Raw genomic sequence first — 21,685 nt, 5'->3', positions numbered from 1 at the left:
GGAAATAAAGATTGAAACATCTTAGCAAAATAGTCCAGTGTGTCAGTGGATTCTGATTTCTCTTTTAATCCAACAATTTGAATATTGTTCTGACGAGATCGAGCTTCCAAATCCATGATCCGTTGTTGAGCCTTTTCCAGGCGAGAAGAAATATCAGCTGCATTTCGATTCACCTCTTTAAGGTCAAGGCTCAAAGAGTCAATTTTTTCCCCAAAAGAAAGAATTCTTTCGTTTAGTTGAGTTAATTCAGCAAAAATATAGCTGATTTGAGACTCTAACCTATTTACCCAGGATGGCTCCTCTGAAGTCTTGTCAGCTTTTTTTTGCTTACCGTTGCCTGCTTCAGGGTTTCTTTTGGTGCTTCTTGTGTTAAACATAATTATAACTGTCGCTCAACAGGATCCGACTGAATGAAGTTAAAATTTCAAAGTTTGAGTCGGAAAAGGGAGAAATTAAAGGTGGACAGAAAGAAACTGTTTCTTACATGCCCACAGGCGGGGAAGGTGGAGCAGATTTAGTGAGTGGGACATATTACACTGGGTCATGGGGAAACGATGATCTCATTCACGTCCCTGGGGTTCTGAGATTCACCAGATGGAATATATGGATAAACTGGGGGGAAATCCCTGACCACGCTTTAAATGTTCCAGTGTGTGCGCCCCCAGATCAGGCTGGGGATTGAATGTGAAATGTGTGGGGTGGACAACATTTGGGGTCTAGTTCATTGATCAGATTGGGAGGGGTTGGAAGCTGTTAGGGATGTCACAGGGTTGGTGCTGTGGAGACATTTCTAAATATATGCATCTTTTATGTCAACACCTTTTGTATTGCCACAGTGACAATCACAGGTCACAGTGACAATCACAAGTCACATGAGATCACATGGCACTAATCTCAGGACATGCACCCTTATAAATTTTTTGAAACTCCATTCTATTGACTCTTCATATTTCTTCTTCAGGTACTCGTACCTCTGCTGAGTCCTTTCGGCATCCTCCTCCCTGCCCTCGTCTTCGTATTTCTCCATCTCACTCCTCATATGCTCCATGGCTTCCTTCAGTTCCTCCACATGACACTTTTTAACCTCCTTATGCCTCTTTCTGATCTGCTGCTTGATTTCCTTATGCCTGCATTCCTCAGCCGCCTTCCTCTCCTGCTCCATCTTCTCTATCTCCTGTTTCAGCCTTGAGAGCTTCTCTTCCAAAGCTGACAAAAGGGGCAGAGGATGAATTGATTAGTCTGTGCAGAGAGTGGTGAAGGGGTCATTTCTCTATGTGTGTGTGACAAAACACTGAGAAGGAGCTTCACTCACTGTTCAATCTAAGACAACACACATAAAATGCTGGAGGAACTCAGCAGGTCAGGCAGCATCTATGGAAATTAATAGACAGTCAACGCTTCACCAGAGTCCTTATTTCAAGACTGAAGAGGCAGGGAAAGATGCCAGAATAAAAAGGTGGGGGAGGGGAAAGATACTAGCTGGAAGATGATGGGTGAATCCCGGTGGGTGGGAAAGGTCAAGGGCTGGAGAGGAAGTAATCTGATAGGAGAGGAGAGTGGACCGTAGGACAAAGGGAAGGATGATGGAACTTGGGGTAGTAACAGGCAGGTGAGAGAAGTAAAAGGTCAGAGTGGGGAATAGAAGGAGTGGGGGGGATGTATGTTTATCAGAAGGAGAAATCGATATACATACCATCAGATTGGAGGTGTACCAGACATGTATTGTTCCTGCACCCTGAGGGTGGCCTAGCCTCTTCTTGTCACAGGAGGAGGCCATGGACTAACATGTCAGAACAGGAATGGGAATCGGAATTAAGGGCAAGAGGAGAAGATGGCGGCGTGACGCAGCACGCACAGCTCTCCGGTAAAACGATATCGTATTTGTTAAATAGGGGCCGTGCACAATTCTGATTTTGATGGAGACAGCCATGTGAAGCACGGAGGAACATCTGGAAAAACTTCTGAAATGTCCAGTTCACTGTTGCTGCTACTGTGCGATCGAGAATCTCCGCAGGGAAGGCCCCAAAATCCTCAGCTTTGCCTGCTGCTGGCGGCCGGGGCTGGGGTCGAAGCACTCAGCAGAGATGGTGCTTGGTGCTCGGTGTCGGAGGGCTGATTGGAGGCTCAAAGTTTTCGGACAACTCAGAGTCGGACCGTGGTCGGGCATGGCAGGGAGAGTTTTCTTCCTTCTCCTGTCTGCGTGAGATGTGGGACTTTTGAGAGTCTTTGAACTTTTTATACGTGCCCATGGCCTGTTCTTCATCAGGTTATGGTATTGTTTGCACTGTTGTAACTATATGTTATAATTATGTGTTTTTTGTCAGTTTTTCAGTCTTGGTCTGTCCTATGTTTCTGTGACATCACACTGGAGGAATATTGTATCATTTCTCAATGCATGCATTACTAAATGACAATAAAAGAGGACTGCATGTCCTCATGATCTAAAAAAAAATGTTTAGTCACTGGGAAGTCCCGCTCGAGGCAGCTGGTGCAGAGGTGATCGACAAAGTGGTCCCCCAATTTATGATGGGTCTCACCAATGCAAAGGAGGCCGCATCAGGAGCACCAAAAACAATAGACGACTCTAGCAGATGCACAGGTGTAGTGTTGTCTCACCTGGAAGGACTGCTTGAGGCCATGAATGAGATGATGGAGGAGGTATATGGGCAAGTGTAACATTTAGGCTGCTTGCAGGAATAAGTGCCGGGAGGGTGATATTTGGGGGGCCATGGAGATGAATGGATGAATTGTGGTGGGAGTGATCCCTGCGGAAAGCAGGGGGAGGGGATGTAAAGATATGTTTAATGGTAGGATCCTTTTGGTGTTGGTGAAAGTTGCAGAGGATGATGTGATGGATGCGGAGACTCCTGGGGTGGTTGGTAAGGACAAGAGGAACTCTATCACTGTTAAGGTTGCAGGAAGGTGGGGTAAGTGTGGATAATTTGGTAATTGATGAGATGTGGGTGAGGTCAGCATCAATAATGGAGGGAGGGAAATCCCTTTCTTTGAAGAAGGACATCAGTGTTCAAACTGTTTTGTTTCTAACAATCATTTTTAGGTATTTCTCAGATTATTCTTTACAAATATACATGCAATCAACAACAACATTTTTAAAATCTCATTTCTGTCTTCTTCCTCAATCTTCTCTACTCCTTGGTTGGCCCCCAGATATACGCCTGACAGAACAGACACATGTGAGCTTTGACCATGACCTCTGGAGAGGGGAAACACCCCTGCTCTCCCTCTAAGTCAGAACAAATCTTGGAAATGGGCTGTTCTCTAGCCTGTTAAAGTGCTAGTTGTTAAAGTGCCGGTACATGGACCCTGCCCACATGTGTGATAGAATAAGTTCTGCCCACAACAGGTGGTTGTCTGAGCACAGCACCAAGTGTATTGGAGAATGGTGTGGACACACCTCATGAGCTATGCCATTTCCAACCTATAAGTCAGTAGCCAGCGGAGACTTATTCCAGGAACTAGGATGAGTGGAATCATCATATAGGACACACGGCAGTTCATCTTCTTACTGTCAATGGACACCAACACCCCCAACTACCACAAATACCTGTCCCTCTCCAGGCAGAAGCCACTCATAGCTGACATGTGCATTCCTCTCTCTGCATTGAGTCTCCCATACCCTCCAGCTTGTTCTATCTTAACCCCAGGATCAGTGGTGGAGGAATCCTCAGACACCTCAGGGGAATCTGGGCCTGTTGGTGACCAGAGGGGCGGGATCATCTCCACGTCAGGCATCAGATTGAAGGATGGCCTCATTTCTTCTGGCCCTGGAAGTCCATCCAGAGTCACATCCCGAGGTAGAGAGGAGCAAGTGTCCTCATCTCAACCCTTCACACAAGCCCTGAAGCCTGGTAAACAAGTCCAGGGAAAATATTCCTTGTTAAGAAATAGGCAGCTCTTGGCCTACCCTGGAGCCTGAACATAAAACACAACATTTGTGGTCTGCATCCTTCTTGTTACCGTGTTCACTGTCTCAGTAGCAATACTGGGAGGTCCCTCAACCACTGGAGCACCCTTTCTCTGTCCACAAAAGGGGTCGGTATCCCATGGCATTTTTCCGTTCCCATCACCCACGGCCACGATTAGTGTAAGTACTGGGGTCCCACTCCTGCAGCCACTGTCCCACCATGTAGCCTGTGTTTCTAATCTACACTATGCAACTCCTCTCTCATCCCATTGTATTCTCCCTTGTTTCGGTATAATACAGCGGGTTTTGGATCAAACTATTGACTCTCCATTTGTATGAGAAATTCATTTATACTCTAACCACCCTTTCCAAGATGATCTCTAAAAACAAAATCGGTATTACCCAGGATGAGAAAAAGATAGCACGTTCCCTTGTAGGTTCATTAACCCAATGTTTTGGAAAGTTATGAAGTCCTCCTCAAGATTGCCTTGACCAATTTGATCTTTCCACTCAATGAGCAAGTCCCCATTACACCTGTTGATCTGTTCTAACATGTATTGGATATTTTTGTTTATTGCCTCTGCCATTGTAATATTATTTCATGCCACTACTGGGTCGTACTGCTCCTCGTCTTCTACCAAATTTTCCCACTCACTCCTGGTATCCCATGTCTCCCAGTATACCACAACCCCTTCAACCCTCTGAGCCCTCCAATTTTTGCCTCCCTACTTCCTACAATCCTTTTGACCCTCTACCCTCCCTGGACCCCGACTCTATCCCCTGCCATGTCTTCAATAGTCTGTCTGATCTTCCTCTCTCTGAAGCGGAGAATTCTGTCCTCAGCCAGGATCTTCTCTTCTCCTCCATTTGCTTACACCTCCATGAGTTCAGAATTCAGAATCAGGTTTATTATCACCAATGTATGATGTGAATTTGTTGTTGTTTGGCAGCAGTACAGTATAGGGCAAAGACATATAGTATCTACATTTCAAACATAAGTGACCAATGCACAATAAAAGGTTAATGAGTTTGTATTTATGCTCACATTCCAATAACATCATATGCCAAGCCCTTCTGTTGTCTCTGCAACTATATCTCCTCAACAAGGACTACCCACTCCTCACTGATAACCCCTACTCCTGCCTCAAATCTACCTCTCCTCTTGGGCACGCCATTCTGGCCTTCTGTTTATGTTCTTTGAGAGACCCAACACCAACCTCTTCTTAATATGAACATGTCCAAGAACGTCAGCACACCTTTCCCTGATAGCACTATGTTTCTGATGAACACTGAGATGAAGTACCCAGCAGAATTGTCTCACATTTTCAGTTTTCAGACTCAAAGAGTTAATTTAACATTTACAGATGCACCTTGACCTGAATATTTTGAGCACTTTGTCTATTTTCTCACCAGAGACACGCTGTTCTTCTCTTGTCAGTTTGCTGTCCAACTCCTGTACCTGGTCTAGTCAGGGTTTTTCCTCTTCCAGGAAATGGGTGAGGACAGCCCACCCCTACAGAGAAGAGAAGATACAATCATTCACGTCCAACTCTCTCCCATCACATCAGTCCACAAGAGACCGGAGACGGGCTCTCCCCATCAAATATCTAGTGCCGGGGATTGATACACAACTAGGAAACTCCTCTTACCAATCTACAGGAAATTGCTAAAACCACAACTGAAAACTATGTGCAATTTATATTGTGGCCTTGGATGAAGGCAAATTTTTTTCTCAATTGACACAAGGATAAGTTGTAAGAATGACACACAGAGGTGATGTAAAGACATATTTTCAGTGAATAGACAAGGACCATGCAAGTCGAGCTCAATGTAGGGTAATGCAAAATATCCATTATGGCAGAAAGGTAAATAGAAGCATATTATCCAAATGGAAGAGTTTGTGAACTTCTGAGATGTAGAGAGATCTGGATGTCCTAGTGCAAGATTTGCAAGATGTTTATAGAAACATAGAAACATAGAAAATAGGTGCAGGAGTAGGCCATTCGGCCCTTCGAGCCTACACCGCCATTTATTATGATCATGGCTGGTCATCCAACTCAGAACCCCACCCCAGCCTTCCCTCCATACCCCCTGACTCCCGTAGCCACAAGGGCCATATCTAACTCCCTCTTAAATATAGCCAATGAACTGGCCTCAACTGTTTCCTGTGGCAGAGAATTCCACAGATTCACCACTCTCTGTGTGAAGAAGTTTTTCCGAATCTCGGTCCTAAAAGGCTTCCCCTCTATCCTCAAACTCTGGCCCCTCATTCTGGACTTCCCCAACATCGGGAACAATCTTCCTGCATCTAGCCTGTCCAATCCCTTTAGGATTTTATACGTTTCAATCAGATCCCCCCTCAATCTTCTAAATTCCAACGAGTACAAGCCCAGTTCATCCAGTCTTTCTTCATATGAAAGTCCTGCCATCCCAGGAATCAATCTGGTGAACCTTCTTTGTACTCCCTCTATGGCAAAGATGTCTTTCCTCGGATTAGGGGACCAAAACTGCACACAATACTCCAGGTGTGGTCTCACCAAGGCCTTGTACAACAGCAGTAGTACCTCCCTGCTCCTGTACTCGAATCCTCTCGCTATAAATGCCAGCATACCATTCGCCTTTTTCACCGCCTGCTGTACCTGCATGCCCACTTTCAATGACTGGTGTATAATGACACCCAGGTCTCGTTGCACCTCCCCTTTTCCTAATCAGCCACCATTCAGATAATAATCTGTTTTCCTATTTTTGCCATCAAAGTGGATAACTTCACATTTATCCACATTAAATTGCATCTGCCATGAATTTGCCCACTCACCCAACCTATCCAAGTCACCCTGCATCCTCTTAGCATCCTCCTCACAGCTAACACTGCCACCCAGCTTTGCGTCATCCGCAAACTTGGAGATGCTGCATTCAATTCCCTCATCCAAGTCATTAATATATATTGTAAACAACTGGGGTCCCAGCACTGAGCCTTGCAGTACCCCACTAGTCACCGCCTGCCATCTGAAAAGGTCCCGTTTATTCCCACTCTTTGCTTCCTGTCTGCTAACCAATTCTCCACCCACACCAATACCTTACCCCCAATACCGTGTTCTTTAAGTTTGCACACTAATCTCCTGTGTGGAACCTTGTCAAAAGCCTTTTGAAAATCCAAATATACCACATCCACTGGTTCTCCGCTATCCACTCTACTAGTTACATCCTCAAAAAATTCTATGAGATTCGTCAGACATGATTTTCCTTTCACAAATCCATGCTGACTTTGTCCGATGATTTCACCGCTTTCCAAATGTGCTGTTATCACATCCTTGATAACTGACTCCAGCAGTTTCCCCGCCACCGACGTTAGGCTAACCGGTCTATAATTCCCCGGTTTCTCTCTCCCTCCTTTTTTAAAAAGTGGGGTTACATTAGCCACCCTCCAATCCTCTGGAACTAGTCCAGAATCTAACGAGTTTTGAAAAATTATCACTAATGCATCCACTATTTCTTGGGCTACTTCCTTAAGCACTCTAGGATGCAGACCATCTGGCCCTGGGGATTTATCTGCCTTAAATCCCTTCAATTTACCTAATACCACTTCCCTACTAACATGTATTTCGCTCAGTTCCTCCATCTCAATGGACCCTCTGTCCCCTACTATTTCTGGAAGATTATTTATGTCGGCCTTAGTGAAGACAGAACCAAAGTAATTATTCAATTGGTCTGCCATGTCCTTGCTCCCCATAATCAATTCACCTGTTTCTGTCTGCAGGGGACCTACATTTGTCTTTACCAGTCTTTTCCTTTTTACATATCTATAAAAGCTTTTACAATCCGTTTTTATGTTCCATGCCAGTTTTCTCTCATAATCTTTTTTCCCCTTCCTAATTAAGTCCTTTGTCCTCCTCTGCTGAACTCTGAATTTCTCCCAGTCCTCAGGTGAGCCACTTTCTCTGGCTAATTTGTATGCTTCTTCTTTGGAATTGATACTATCCCTAATTTCTCTTGTCAGCCACGGGTGCACTACCTTCCTTGATTTATTCTTTTGCCAAACTAGGATGAACAATTGTTGTAGTTCATCCATGCAACCTTTAAATGCTTGCCATTGCATATCCACCGCCAATCCTTTAAGTGTCATTTGCCAGTCTATCTTAGCTAATTCACATCTCATACCTTCAAAGTTACCCCTCTTTAAGTTCAGAACCTTTGTTTCTGAATTAACTATGTCACTCTCCATCGTAATGAAGAATTCCACCATATTATGGTCACTCTTACCCAAGGGGCCTCTCACGACAAGATCGCTAATTAACCCTTCCTCATTGCTCAAAACCCAGTCCAGAATAGCCTGCTCTCTAGTTGGTTCCTCGACATGTTGGTTCAAAAAACCATCCCGCATACATTCCAAGAAATCCTCTTCCTCAGCACCTTTACCAATTTGGTTCACCCAATCTACATGTAGATTGAAGTCACCCATTATAACTGCTGTTCCTTTATTGCACACATTTCTAATTTCCTGTTTAATACCATCTCCGACCTCACTACTACTGTTTGTGTGCAAGTAGGTGGGAGAGATAGAGTGTGTAACAAAAGTAGAAGGGAAATACTTCAGTTATATCAGGTTTTGGATAGCATAGGTCTCCTTTAACACTAACACACTGGAAACATTTCAGAGATGGGTTCCTGGACTGATACCTGGAAGGACAGATTACATTGTTAGAGAAGGTAAGACAGGTTGGTTCCAGACACCTCTGTGGGAAAACCCAGAATCAGCACATGGACTGGATGGTGAATGTATGGGAGTTGGTCATGAATCGCAAAGCTGATTTAGATAAACAGGTAGCTTGATCAATAGAGATATGAGACCAACATTTTTCTCTCTATGCAGGATTGGCTTTTGGAACTCTCTCCACTGAAGCACAGTTAAGATTTTTTAAGGGAGAAATTGGAAGGCCTTGAAAACCAGTGTTAAAAGATAATTCACACAGCCCATTACTGACTCTTCACTCACTGAACCTCCTCCCACTGCCCCAAAGGCTCTAGCCCATCACTGACAAATCCTACAAATGAAACTCTTCCCACAGCCTACCATAACTGGTTTTCCGATCACAAACCTAATCTACTCAGTTAATCCCATTCCAGATGTACGGAAAGTGAAAAACAAATTCCTTTTTGTTGGGTGAGAGGGAGGAGGCAGATGAGGGAGTTTTCTGAATTCATGTAAGGCAGAGAAAGGAAAAGCTATGAGAATTGAAAAGTAAATGCCTTGCTGTAAAATACTGAACACACCTCCATCTCGTTCTTAGCCTTTTCTTTATACTCCTTGATGGCCTTATCAAGATCCTTCTTCAGCTCCTGGAAACCACCAGGTCTCAAGTAATGTTCAGATGTCAGGTTTGCTTTTATTAATGACATTACTTTTTGTAAATGTGTCTCACATCCCTCTTGTAACTTTTCCTTGACCTTGGCCACGAGAAACTTGTAAGTATATCTCATTGTCTCCTGGGAGTGAAGGAAAGATGTACAGTAAACTCGGAAACAAAGTATTGTACACTGAACTGTGTCTCGCAGTCCCTCTCTGTTAGTGGTATATCTGTATACCAACTATATCTCTGAGTGGCTCTCTCTCAGGGAGAGATCTGTACACTGACCACTGTCTCTCAATCAATCTCTCTCAGTCAGAGATCTGTACACGAACAATATCTCTGAGTCACTCTCTCAGGGAGAGGTCTGTAGATTGATCAGGAGTGACCTGTATACAAGCCGGTGTCTCTCCGCCACTGTCACTCAGGGAGTGAACTATACTATCTGGTGTCTCTCAGTCCCTCATGTTCAGGATGATACAGTATCTATGCTCCTTGTCTCTCACTCTTAAGGGTTGGATCCAGGGATATTGTACAGTCGAGAAAGTTGGAAATCACTGAAGATTAGAAGCTCACCTCCAGCTGTTCGATGTGTTTGCCACTGTTGTTCATACATCTTTTGTGGAAGATATTGAATGCCATTTGGCTCGTTGCATGGTAATACTCTATGAGTTTGTTCATAGTACATCGCCAGATTCTGAGAATTTTTTCATTTCATCATCATAGAATTTCAGGGGTTCATCTACTGCTGCTTGGTCTTCCACCTCCAATAGTTTGGCGACACTGCTCTCCACACACGGTAGGACCCCATCCGCCATCATGCCCGTGTGTGCCTTGGTCAATTCAACAAATCCTGTGTGGGATGTTTCTGGAGGTCAGTGCCTGGGAATCTGTTCACACCCTCAATTCCCACTCTCCATATCCCAATGTATCCAACCCATTCTCATTCACTTCCAATGGGATCACACCCCCTCCAATTCTCCCATCATTCATCCTCTCAATGGGTCGCCGTCCCTTTCTGATTGAATCCTGCAGTCCATACTCCCGACCCTTCCCATTCAATACCACAGTTGATATTTCCAATGGGTCCCCACACTTTCCCATTCACTCGTGGTGGACTTTATCTCTTCCCATTCATTTTTGCCCTCTACATTCATGCTGGTATCCCACACCATCCCACTCATCCCCATTATCTGTATTCCCAATCGGATCTCTACATATTCACATTCATTTTCATTGTACTCACTTGCAATGGGATCCCAACTTCTTCCCATAAATTTCCACTCTACTCACTTCCAATGGGATCCCAACCCCTTCTCTTTCACTTCCATTTAACACAATTACAATCGTCCCTACTCCTTCCCATTCAATTCCAGCATACACGCTTCCAATTGGATCCCATCACAAACAAGTGAAAATTTGCAGCTGCTAGAAATCCTAGCTACACACACAAAATGCTGGAGGAACTTAGCAGGCCAGGCTGCATCCATGGAAAATAGTATAGTTGACGTTTCGGGCTGAAACACTTCCGCAGGGCTGGAGAAAAAAAAACTACAGAGCAAATTTAAAAGGTTGGGGGAGAGGAAAGAGAAAGACAAGGTGAGTGGGTCTGGGTAAGAATGCGTTCAAAGTGTTGGATAGCAGCAGGGATCACAGAGGGGAGCAGTGAGAGAGGGATTCACTGAACTCCCATCGAAGGGAAGTTTTAAACTTCTTCAGGTTAGGCATCCATGGAGAAACTTCACAGAGTAGTAATCAAATCACAAACAAAATAAAATATGCAGATGCTGGAAATCTTACTTTGTATATGTTACTCCAATTGGCTCCAACTTGCTTTCCATTCATGTCTGTTATACGCACATCCAATCGATATTCATGCAATCAGGTTGGAGGCTACCCAGACGGAATATAAGGTGCTGCTCCTCCAACCTGAGTGTGGCCTCATCATGGCAGTAGACAAGGCCATGAACTGACATGTTGGAATGGCAATGGGGGTGGGGGGCCACCAGGAAGTATTGCGTTTTGTGCTGGACAGAGAGAAGGTGCTCATCTCAGTGGCATGAAACTCAATTTCTCGAACATCCCGTCATTTACCAACATCATCTTCTTTACCATTACCCATTCTTGTTTCATTCTCACAACTTCTCTTCTTACCTGCTCATCAACTCCCTCTGGTGCTCCTCCTCCTTTCCCTTCTTCCATTCTCTTCTGCCCTCTCCCATGAGGTTCTCCCATCTCCAGTCCTTTATCTCTTTCACCAATCAACTTCCCAGCTCCTTTCTTCACCACCTCCCCAGTTTCACCTATCACCTGTCACCTTGTACTTGTCTGCCCCCCACCCCCATCATCTTCTCATTCTGATTTCTCCCCTTCCTTTCTAGTCCTGATTAAGAGTCACAGTGTGAAACAACGACTGTTTACTCTTTTCCATGGATGTTGCCTGGCCTACTGAGTTCCTCCATCATTTTGTATGTGTTGCTTTGGATTTCCAGCATCAGCAGATTTTCTCATGCCAGGTTAGTGTGTTATACTGAAGAGAGGTGGTGAGGTTTTGCTCAGTTACTCACTCCTGCCCGTGACCAGCTGACCCCCAACAACTCTCTTGACTTTCCTGTGGGTGTGAATGTAATCGACGAGGTTCTGCCGCTCCGTAACAAAATCCTCATCCAGATTCTTATCCTCCATTTCCTGGAGCTGCTCAAGTTTCTTTGGGTGTTTGGGAAAGGGAATTGCAAAGACATGACGTGAGGGAAAATGATTACGGATACACCTGCGGAGTTCATTATATTCCTTGTCCTGCTCACTGATCTCACCTGTAAAAAAGAACCAGGAATCAGGCAGGAATCACCCTTACAGAGTCTGTTCTCCCATTCCCAACATGGTGACTGTTACCCACAGGGCTGTGGGGAGGAATAGGGGAAGGACAGGAAGGAAACAGAGCAGAGGCAGTTTGCGAGGTGTGATGGTGAGGGACAGGATGTGTGGGAGGGGCATCAAGTGCATTGCTTTTGGGAGATGGGTGACTTGGCATGGAGGGTAATGATGTGACATTGGTGTCGTACAGTGTAGCTGAGGGTCATATTGATTGAGAGGCGTGTGTGTGGAAGAGTGGCACCCAGCCAATCAGATGATACTGATAGGAAAGAGGTGTCAGATGGGTGGGAATAGTGCAGTTATACTATCGAAAGAGAAGATGCTGTACATTGGTATCAAGTTATTGCAGGGAATTGTGAGGTAATATGAATGCGAATGTGAACAGGGCAAGGGAATGCAGAATAAGTGGGGAATGAGAGATGTGAATGAGCCGGGAGACCCTGGAGTGTTTGTGCACAGATCATCAAAGGTAACCAGCTGCCCCTTCCTCCACCACCCCCTCACACACTGAATTCAACCCTGCTCCCTCCCTTCTCTGGCCCCTTTCCAGTTCACCCTATCTCCTCAGAGAATGGCACTGCCACATACTCACTGTCCCTCAGTTTCAGACTGTGCTCCAGGTACTCATTCGGAATCGCACCTTTTCCATCGACGTTCATATCCAGTGTCAAATCATGGATCACCCAGACAAATTCAGGGAAGAAACGGACAAAGTCCCAACTGTCAGAGCCATCGTGCTGGAACTTCATTTGGATCCGCTTAGACAGTTCAGTCAGAAAACTGGGAGCAACATCAAGCATAAAGGAATAAAGTGTTGGCAGGAAAACTGTGAGGAATGTCAGTCACTGTACAGATCTGTCCCTGAGAGAGAGGTACTGACAGACACTGGTCAGTGTACAGATCTCCCTCTCAGAGAAAGTGTGTCCAAGAGACACCATTCATTGTGGAGATATTTACCCAAGAGAGAGGGACATGCGGAGTAAAAAGCAAAGCTGTTGGTGTTTGAGAACCCTGGATGTCAAGGATTATTGTAACTCTGGTTGTGTAAAGAGGAGATGTCTTGATTCAGAAACAGGCAGGTGGGATCAAGTGAATCATTAGATCTAGATGATGCTAGAGTTAACTCAGGATGGAAATTTGGAGGGCAGAAGGGAGCATAAATTGGGCCCCTGAAAGAGCAAGATGGAAATGTATTTTTGGAACTGCTGGAGATGGGCACAGTTCTCTGGCATTATTTCACTGTCACAGCAGACAGTGAAGAGGAGCACCAGCAAGTGCAATGGGATCTTGGTCATCTGGGCAGCTAGACTCAGTAATGTCAAATGGAATTCAGAGCTACATTTGGATGGACTAACTACTGTAGGAGCTTTGCATGGAATGCAAGAGTTCTAGATAGTTTTGCACAACAGAATGACCTTGGAGTGAAGGAGGTGCTTCCCTTAAAGGGGAGTCACAAATAGAGAGAACGGGGATGTGAATAAAGTTTTTAGCATACTGGCCTTCATCAGTTAATGCACGAAGTTTAAAGTGGGTGGTTACCCCACATTTGTATAAAGCAATAGTGTGGTCACACTTGGAGAACTATGTACAGTTCCAGTCATGCAGGGCATTGATAGGGTCCATGTTCTGTGTTTGCAGGGTTGGGAAAATGAAAACTACAGGATATAGTATAATGGTTAGAGTGAAAAGATTAATAAGGGTTAATCAGGGATCTGTACAGGGTCCAATGTTGTTTGTCATATATATTAATGATCTGGATGACGGTGTGGTAAATTGGATTAGTAAGTATGCACATGATACTAAGATAGGTGGTGTTGTGGATAATGAAGTAGGTTTTCAAAGCATGCAGAGAGATTTAGGCCAGTTAGAAGAGTGGGCTGAAAGATGGCAGATGGAGTTTAATGCTGATAAATGTGAGGTGCTACATTTTGGTAGGACTAATCAAAATAGGACATACATGGTAAATGGTAGGGCATTAAAGAATGCTGCAGAATAGAGGGATCTAGGAATAATTGTGCATAATTCCCTGAAGGTGGAAACTCATGTGGATAGGGTGGTGAAGAAAGCTTTTGGTACGCTGGCCTTTACTAATCAGAGCATTGAGTATAGGAGTTGGGATGTAATATTGAAATTGTATAAGGCATTGGTGAAGCAAAATTTGGAGTATTGTGTACAGTTCTGGTAACCGAATTATAGGAAAGACGTCAATAAAATTGAGAGAGTACAGAGGAGATTTACTAAAATGTTGCCTGGGATTCATCTCCTAAGTTACAGAGAAAGGTTGAACAAGTTAGGTCTTTACTCTTTGGAGTGTAGAAGATTGAGGGGGGACTTGATAGAGGTGTTTCAAATTATGAGGGGGATAGAGTTGACGTGGATAGGCGTTTTCCATTGAGAGATTCAGACAAGAGGCCATGAGTTGAGAGTTAAAGGGCAAAAGTTTAGGGGTAACATGAGAGGGAACTTCTTTACTCAGAGAGTGGTAGTTGTGTGGAACGAGCTCCCAGCAGAAGTGGTTGAGGCAGGTTCGATGTTGTTGTTTAAAGTTAGATTGGATAGCTATATGGACAGGAAAGGAATGGAGGGTTATGGGCTGAGTGCAGGTCGGTGGGACTAGGTGAGAGTAAGAGTTCAGCATCGACCAGAAGGGCCGAGATGGCCTGCTTCTGTGCTGTAATTGTTATATCATTATATGGTTATAATAAGAACCTGAGATGTCATTTTTTAATTCATGAAGGGTGGTGATGATATTGAAGCAGCCAGCAGAGGAAGTGAGTGAGGCACATATATTAGACACACTTACGAAGTACGTGGACAGGTTTGAAGATGATGAGAACTCAGACAAATATGGGAAAGTGTGGGAAAATGGGATCAGCTTAAGAATGCTTTTCTGTCAGCATGGATGAGCAAGGCCAAAGGGATGCTTTCCCTGCTGTATAACTCAATGACTCTATGACTGAGAGACAGTGTTCAGTGTACAGATATATGTCAAAAGAAAGAGACAGAGAAATTTAAGTCTGTGCACAAATATCCTACTGAGAGAGACACGAGCTGAGATTAACTGGTCAGTGTAAAATATCTGTCGAAGAGATTGGACTGAGAGACATCAGTCACTGTGCAGATATTCCCAAAAGAGAGGAACTGAGAGGCACTTGTCACTCTACAGATATCACCCTGAAAAAGAAGGACTGAGAGACACCAGTGAAGGATACTGTAGGTTTTCCAAGGCTTGCTGGTCTATTTGACTTTTACCATTGTAAATGAGGACGCTGCTCAGAAGGATAGCCAATGAATAGATGGAATGATCATTGTGGCTGTCTCCCTGCAGGTAGAACAAAGGAGCAGCTAGTGAGAGCTCTCACTCAGAGATCAGTCTAATAGATAAGCATCTATTTCTGGACATTTCTTGCTCAGTGTTTACAGAGGTTGCTGGGTGAGGCTTCCCTCCACAACATCCTTCCAGTCAATGCTACCAGTGGCAGGTGTATGGCCAAGGGAAGCCTTACAGACCGAGTCTCAGCCAGTGCTCACCACCACAGTGCTGGGGGAGAGCACACTAACATGGTACATAACAACCATTTCATCTGGGAGTATGGGGATGGGAATTGTTGTGGGTGGGACAGAAAACTTGGAGTGGGTAATGGTCTTGGACCACATACAGTTCCAATGGAGAATACAGCAGAATTCCTCCCTGAAACTCAGCATGAACCTAAGATGACAATGTTAGTAAATTAACAAATTAATTAAGTTTTACTTTAAATCTAGATTGTAAAGAGAATTTAAATGTCCCCATTGCCTGTGGTGTGATTTGAACTCTGGTCTATGGATCATTCCTCTGTCTTTGGGTTACCCATTTGGTAATGAAACCACTATTCTGAAGACAGAGATAGTTGTGAAGGAGGGACTGACCTTCTCATGATCTCCCAGGCCCTCAGTGTCCAACAACAGGAGGACCTCATTGGGTCTGTGAGGGAGAGGTCAACACCACATCCAGATTCCTTTGGTATGAGACTGGACGGTAGAATCCACTGAGAATCCTGCAGAGGGAGAGAGATAGAGAGAGACAGAGGTAAACTTTGCAAGAACATACGTGGATCTATCACCTTCCATAGCCCAAGGACGTGCAGGTTGTGAATACCCTATCCCTAGTTTGTGAATGAGAGATAGGGTTTGGAAGGAATTGTTGGGAACATGGGAAGAATAAAATGGGATTGCTGTAGAATTTGTGAAAAAGGACAATTGATGGTCAACACAGAGTTGGTTTTGCAGCAAGTAACTCTGGTCTCCATTAATAAGACCAGTATGTTCTCTGCATCTAAGATATGAAGATAGAACATAGAATATAGAATAGTACAGCACAGTACAGGCCCTTAGGCCCACAATATTGTGCCGACCCTTAAACCCTGCCTCCCATATAAACCCCCACCTTAAATTCCTCCATATACCTGTCTAGTAGTCTCTTAATTTTCACTAGTGTATCTGCCTTCACCACTGACTCAGGCAGTGCATTCCATGCACCAACCACTCTCTGAGTTAAAAACCTTCCTCTAATAACCCTCTTGAACCTTCCACCCCTTACATTAAAGCCATGTCCTCTTGTATTGAGCAGTGGTGCCCTGGGGAAGAGGCACTGGCTGTCCACTCTATCTATTCCTCTTAATATCTTGTATACCTCTATCATGACTCCTCTCATTCTCCTTCTCTCCAGAGAGTAAAGCCCTAGCTCCCTTAATCTCTGATCATAATGCATACTCTCTAAACCAGGCAACATCCTGGTAAATCTCCTCTGTACCCTTTCCAATGCTTCCACATCCTTCCTATAGTGAGGCGACCAGAACTGGACACAGTACTCCAAGTGTGGCCTAACCAGCGTTTAATACAGCTGCATCATGACCCCGTGACTCTTAAACTCTATCCCTCGACTTAAGAAAGCTAACACTCCATAAGCTTTCTTAACTACCCTATCTACCTGTGAGGCAAATTTCAGGGATCTGTGGACATGTGCACCCAGATCCTTCAGCTCCTCCACACTTCCAAGTATCCTGCCATTTACTTTGTACTCTGCCTTGGAGTTTGTCCTTCCAAAGTGTACCACCTCACACTTCTCCAGGTTGAATTCCATTTGCCACTTCTCAGCCCACTTCTGCATCTTATCAATGTCTCTCTGAAATCTGCGACAATCCTCTACACTATCCACAACACCACCAACTTGCAGTTCAAATTCCCCAGATCTCTCTGGATTCATTGTCCAAAACCATGATGGGAACACCAACGTGACATCTCCAGTACATCTCCCACTACGGACAGCTTCACAAAGCAAGTGTGCTCTGTGTGTCCCTGGTCTAGGGGATAATTTATGCAGGACAGATAGTAAACAGAGGTGAAAGGTTAGAGGTGGAAGTTTACAGCCACTGCCCTTACCATTCTTGTCTCCCGCGAGACAGTTCATGAGGTAGGACTTCCCTGTACGAGCACCACCAACCACAGACACAACAACCATTGGATCCTCAATGGACTGGAGGACCTGCAGAGCCTTTGGGTTCAGGTGCAGCTTCCCATCCTTGTTATAAACCAGCTGCAAGGGTTTCTCCTCCTTCTGTTTGTTGCCATCTGACTGTCCTTGCCAGAAATAGCTACAAAGTCAGAGCAAGGGAATCAAACACTGATTGAATCACAGTAAATGGAACAGACAAACACAGAGCACATCACCAAAACACCTTTGTCTCAATCCTGAGCCCCTGGAGAATATCCCAAACTGTAATTTACTCAATGGGATCTGTTACCTGCAGTATATACCTACCCCTGATGCCATGGATTTTATCCCAGCCTCTACATCATTACTGGGGATCTGTTATTTTATATATACTCCCTCTGAACACCTGGAATAGATTATGACCTATAATTCACTCTTGGAAATCTGTTATTCAACATATAATTTCCCCAAATCCCTGCATTAGATCGAAGCCTCTAAATCATTCCCAGTAATCTGTTTATTTTTAATATAGAAACCTCCAAATCCCTAGATTAGGTCTTACCCTGTAGCTCACTCCTGGGAGTCTATTGTTGGATAACATAACACCCCCAAAGTACTCTTCTTTTACTCAGTCCAAGGGATCTGATATGATATTGTCATGGTCCTGACTGAACAGTGGCAGGCATCCAAGATCCAGCGCTCCAATTCCCCGGAGTATGGTTAGCTGGCACTGTCCCTCAGTGACTCAGACTGCGAATTATTGCTGGCACATTCCTTCATGGAAAGCCTGTACTTAAAGGCCTCGTGCTGAGCAGTCAGTGCTCAATCATAAGAATTCAATTTCTAGTACTACTCTTTGTGATTTTGTCTTTGGATTTTGTTTGTATCATCTTGTTTATTTTGAGTATGAATTAATTCTGGACCTTGCTCTGCACTTGGATTAACCACCATCCGTAGGTCTCTTGTTACAGCACGATTGAGCCATCATGAACTCAGCAGAATACGAATGTCTGCAAACCACACTGGCTTACCAGCAAGCCATTGTAAGCAAACCTGACAACATGCTTCGGGAGAGCCTCACCACTCCGCAGAAACTCTAACACTCCAGTAGGCAGGATCCAAGTTTGGCCAGAGTGGCTGCAGTCCCACTCATGTTCAAGCTGGAGACTGTGTCAATAATCATCTATCTCCCATCAGGAAAGCCTTAAAGCCCTCTGTATCTTTCTTGACAAAAGAAGCAACCAATTCCACTCCACCATCTCCCTCCTCTGTGTGACAGAACTGGTCCTCACCCTGAAATTATTTCCTTCAGCTCCTTCAGTTTACAGTTCCTGATGTTTACAGTGCTCCATGTGACCACACTAATGCTTTGTACAAATGTAGTGTAACCACCCACTTCAAACTTAGTGCACTAACTGATGAAGACCAGCTTGCTAAAAACTTTTGATTTGCTAAGTATGCCCGCAGGAAAGTAATCTCAGGGTTGTATGTGGTGACACCTAGTACACTGATAATACATTTACTTTGAACTTTGAATGCCCACTTTCTCTGAATGCAAGGGGTAGGTATGGACACTCGCATGGACCCAATCTATGCCTGCCTCTTTGTAGGCTGTGTAGAACAGTTTATGTTTGAAACCTTGCCCAGTTTTACTCCTCATCTCTTCTTCTGCTACTATGCTGACTGTGCTGTTGCTGCTTCGTGCACCCACGCTGAGCTCATCAATTTAATCAATTTTGCCTTTAACTTCTACACTGTGCTTAAATTTACTTGGTCCATGTCTGATGCCTCCCTCTACTTTCTTGTTCTCTCTGTCCAGAGAGAAACTATCAACCGATATCTCTTATAAACCTATAAGTTCTCAATTATACTTTTTCAGCAGCTCAGGCGCGGTGACTGTCACTGAGAGAGCCCTATGAAAGTCGAGGAGAGAGAGTATAAAGATTTTGGTAAGGTCAGTCTTTTTTCGCTTTGCCGGCCTAAACTCAGTGGCAGCTAAAGGTCAAGCTGACTGGAGTGTGCCCGTGATAGAGTAGGAAGTCTTTGGCTTTACAGGCAAGAGAAAATCTGCAGATGCTGGAAATCAAAGCAATAGACACAAAATGCTGGAGGACCTCAGCCGTCCAGGCAGCACCTATGGAAAAGTCAGCCAGTGTGGTAGTGATAGGGGTCACATTAATTAGGGGTCAGAAAGCGGGTACTGTGGCCACAAAAGAGACAACAGTATGGTGTGTTGCCTCCTGGCTGCAAGAGTCCAAGATGTATTGGAGCTGCTGCTGGATATTATTTCGGGGCAATGTGAACAGTCAGAGATTGTGGTGCATATTGGCATCAATGACAGAGGCAGAAAATGGGAAGATAGTGAGTATACAGAGTTAGGAAAGAGGCTGAAGAGAAGGATCTCCAAGGTAGTGATCTCCAGATTACCAGCAGTGTCATGGCTCGAGCAGGTAGGAATGGGGTAATAGGAATGATCAATGAATGCCTGAGGAGATGGTGCAGGGGACAGGGTTTCAAGTCCTTGGATCATTAGAACATTTTCTAGGGAAGGAGTGACCTGTACAAGAGGAGTGGGTTGCACCTGAACTGGAGGGGAACCAATATCATGCTTGGATGCAGAGAATGTAAGCGAGGAACTTAATGAGTACTTTGCTTCAGTATTTACCAAGGAACAGCACACAGAGGACCAGGAGATCAGAGCTGAATACATAAATATGTTGGGGCGTTTAGAGGTCAAGGATGAGGAAGCATTGGGTCTCCTGATGAGCATTAAGGTGGTAAGTCCCCAGGATCTGATGGGATTTACCACAATTTATTGAAGGAAGCAAGAGGCAAGATTGCTGGGGCCTTAGCCAGTATCTTCATGCCATCTCTAGCCTCAGGTGAGATCCTGGAGGACTGGTGAGTATCTAATGCTGAACCTCTATTTCAGAAGGGAACAACGGAAAATCCTGGGAACTATAGACCGGTGAATCTCATGCACTTGTAGGGAAATTGCTGGAGAAAATTCTTAGGGATAGGATATATGAGCACTTATAGACAATAGACAATAGACAATAGGTGCAGGAGTAGGCCATTCGGCCCTTTGAGCCAGCACCGCCATTCACTGTGATCATGGCTGATCATCCACAATCAGTACCCCGTTCCTGCCTTCTCCCCATAACTGTTGATTCCGCCATCTTTAAGAGCTCTATCCATCTCTTTCTTGAAAACATCCAGAGACTTGGCCTCCACTGCCTTCTGGGACAGAGCATTCCACATATCCACCACTCTCTGGGTGAAAAAGTTTTTCTTCAACTCCGTTCTAAATGGCCTACCCCTTATTCTTAAAATGTGGCCTCTGGTTCTGGACTCACCCATCAGCGGGAACATGCTTCCTCCTCCAGCGTGTCCAATCATTTAATAATCTTATATGTTTCAATCAGATCCCCTCTCATTCACTTGGAAACTCATGGAATTTTTAGAGAGAGCCAGGCAACACACACAAAATGCTGGGGGAACTCATCAGGCCAGGCAGCATCCATGTAAAAAAGTACAGTCAACGTTTCAGGCCGAGACCCTTTGGCAGGACCAGAGGAAAAAAAGTCAAGGAATAGATTTAAAAGGTCGGGGAGGAGACAGAGAAACACAAGGTGATAGGTGAAACTGGGAGCAGGAGGGATGAAGTAAATAGCTGGGAAGTTGATTGGTGAAAGGGCTGGGGAAGGAATTCTGATAAGCGAGGATAGAAGGCCATGGAGGAAAGAAAAGTATATAGGAGCACCAAAGGAAGGTGATGGGCAGGGAAGGTGAGAGAGGGAAAGGGGGATGGGGACTGGTGAAGGAAAGGGCTGGGGTGTGGGGTATTGATAGAAGTTTGAGAAATTAATGTTCATGCCATCAGGTTGAAGCCTACACAGATGGAATATAATGTTTTGTTCCTCCAATCTGAGTCTGGCCTCAACGCGACAGCTGAGGAGGCCATGAATTGACGTATAGGAATGGGAATAGGAAGTGGAATTAAATGAGTGGCCACTGGGAGATCCCACATCTTCTGGCGGATGGAGTGTAAGTGCTCAGCAAAACAGT

The 21,685-nt window shown here is 44.7% G+C and overlaps 1 pseudogene; it reads right to left on the bottom strand.

Annotated features, from left to right (window-relative positions):
• Positions 1–868: 868 nt before the first annotated feature.
• On the bottom strand, positions 869–18,659 carry LOC134353498 (guanylate-binding protein 1-like; annotated as a pseudogene).
• Positions 18,660–21,685: the final 3,026 nt, after the last annotated feature.

Source organism: Mobula hypostoma, chromosome 11 (genome assembly GCF_963921235.1).
Source record: "Mobula hypostoma chromosome 11, sMobHyp1.1, whole genome shotgun sequence".
NCBI lineage: Eukaryota > Metazoa > Chordata > Chondrichthyes > Myliobatiformes > Myliobatidae > Mobula > Mobula hypostoma.
This window is presented reverse-complemented; position numbering and strand designations above follow the sequence as displayed.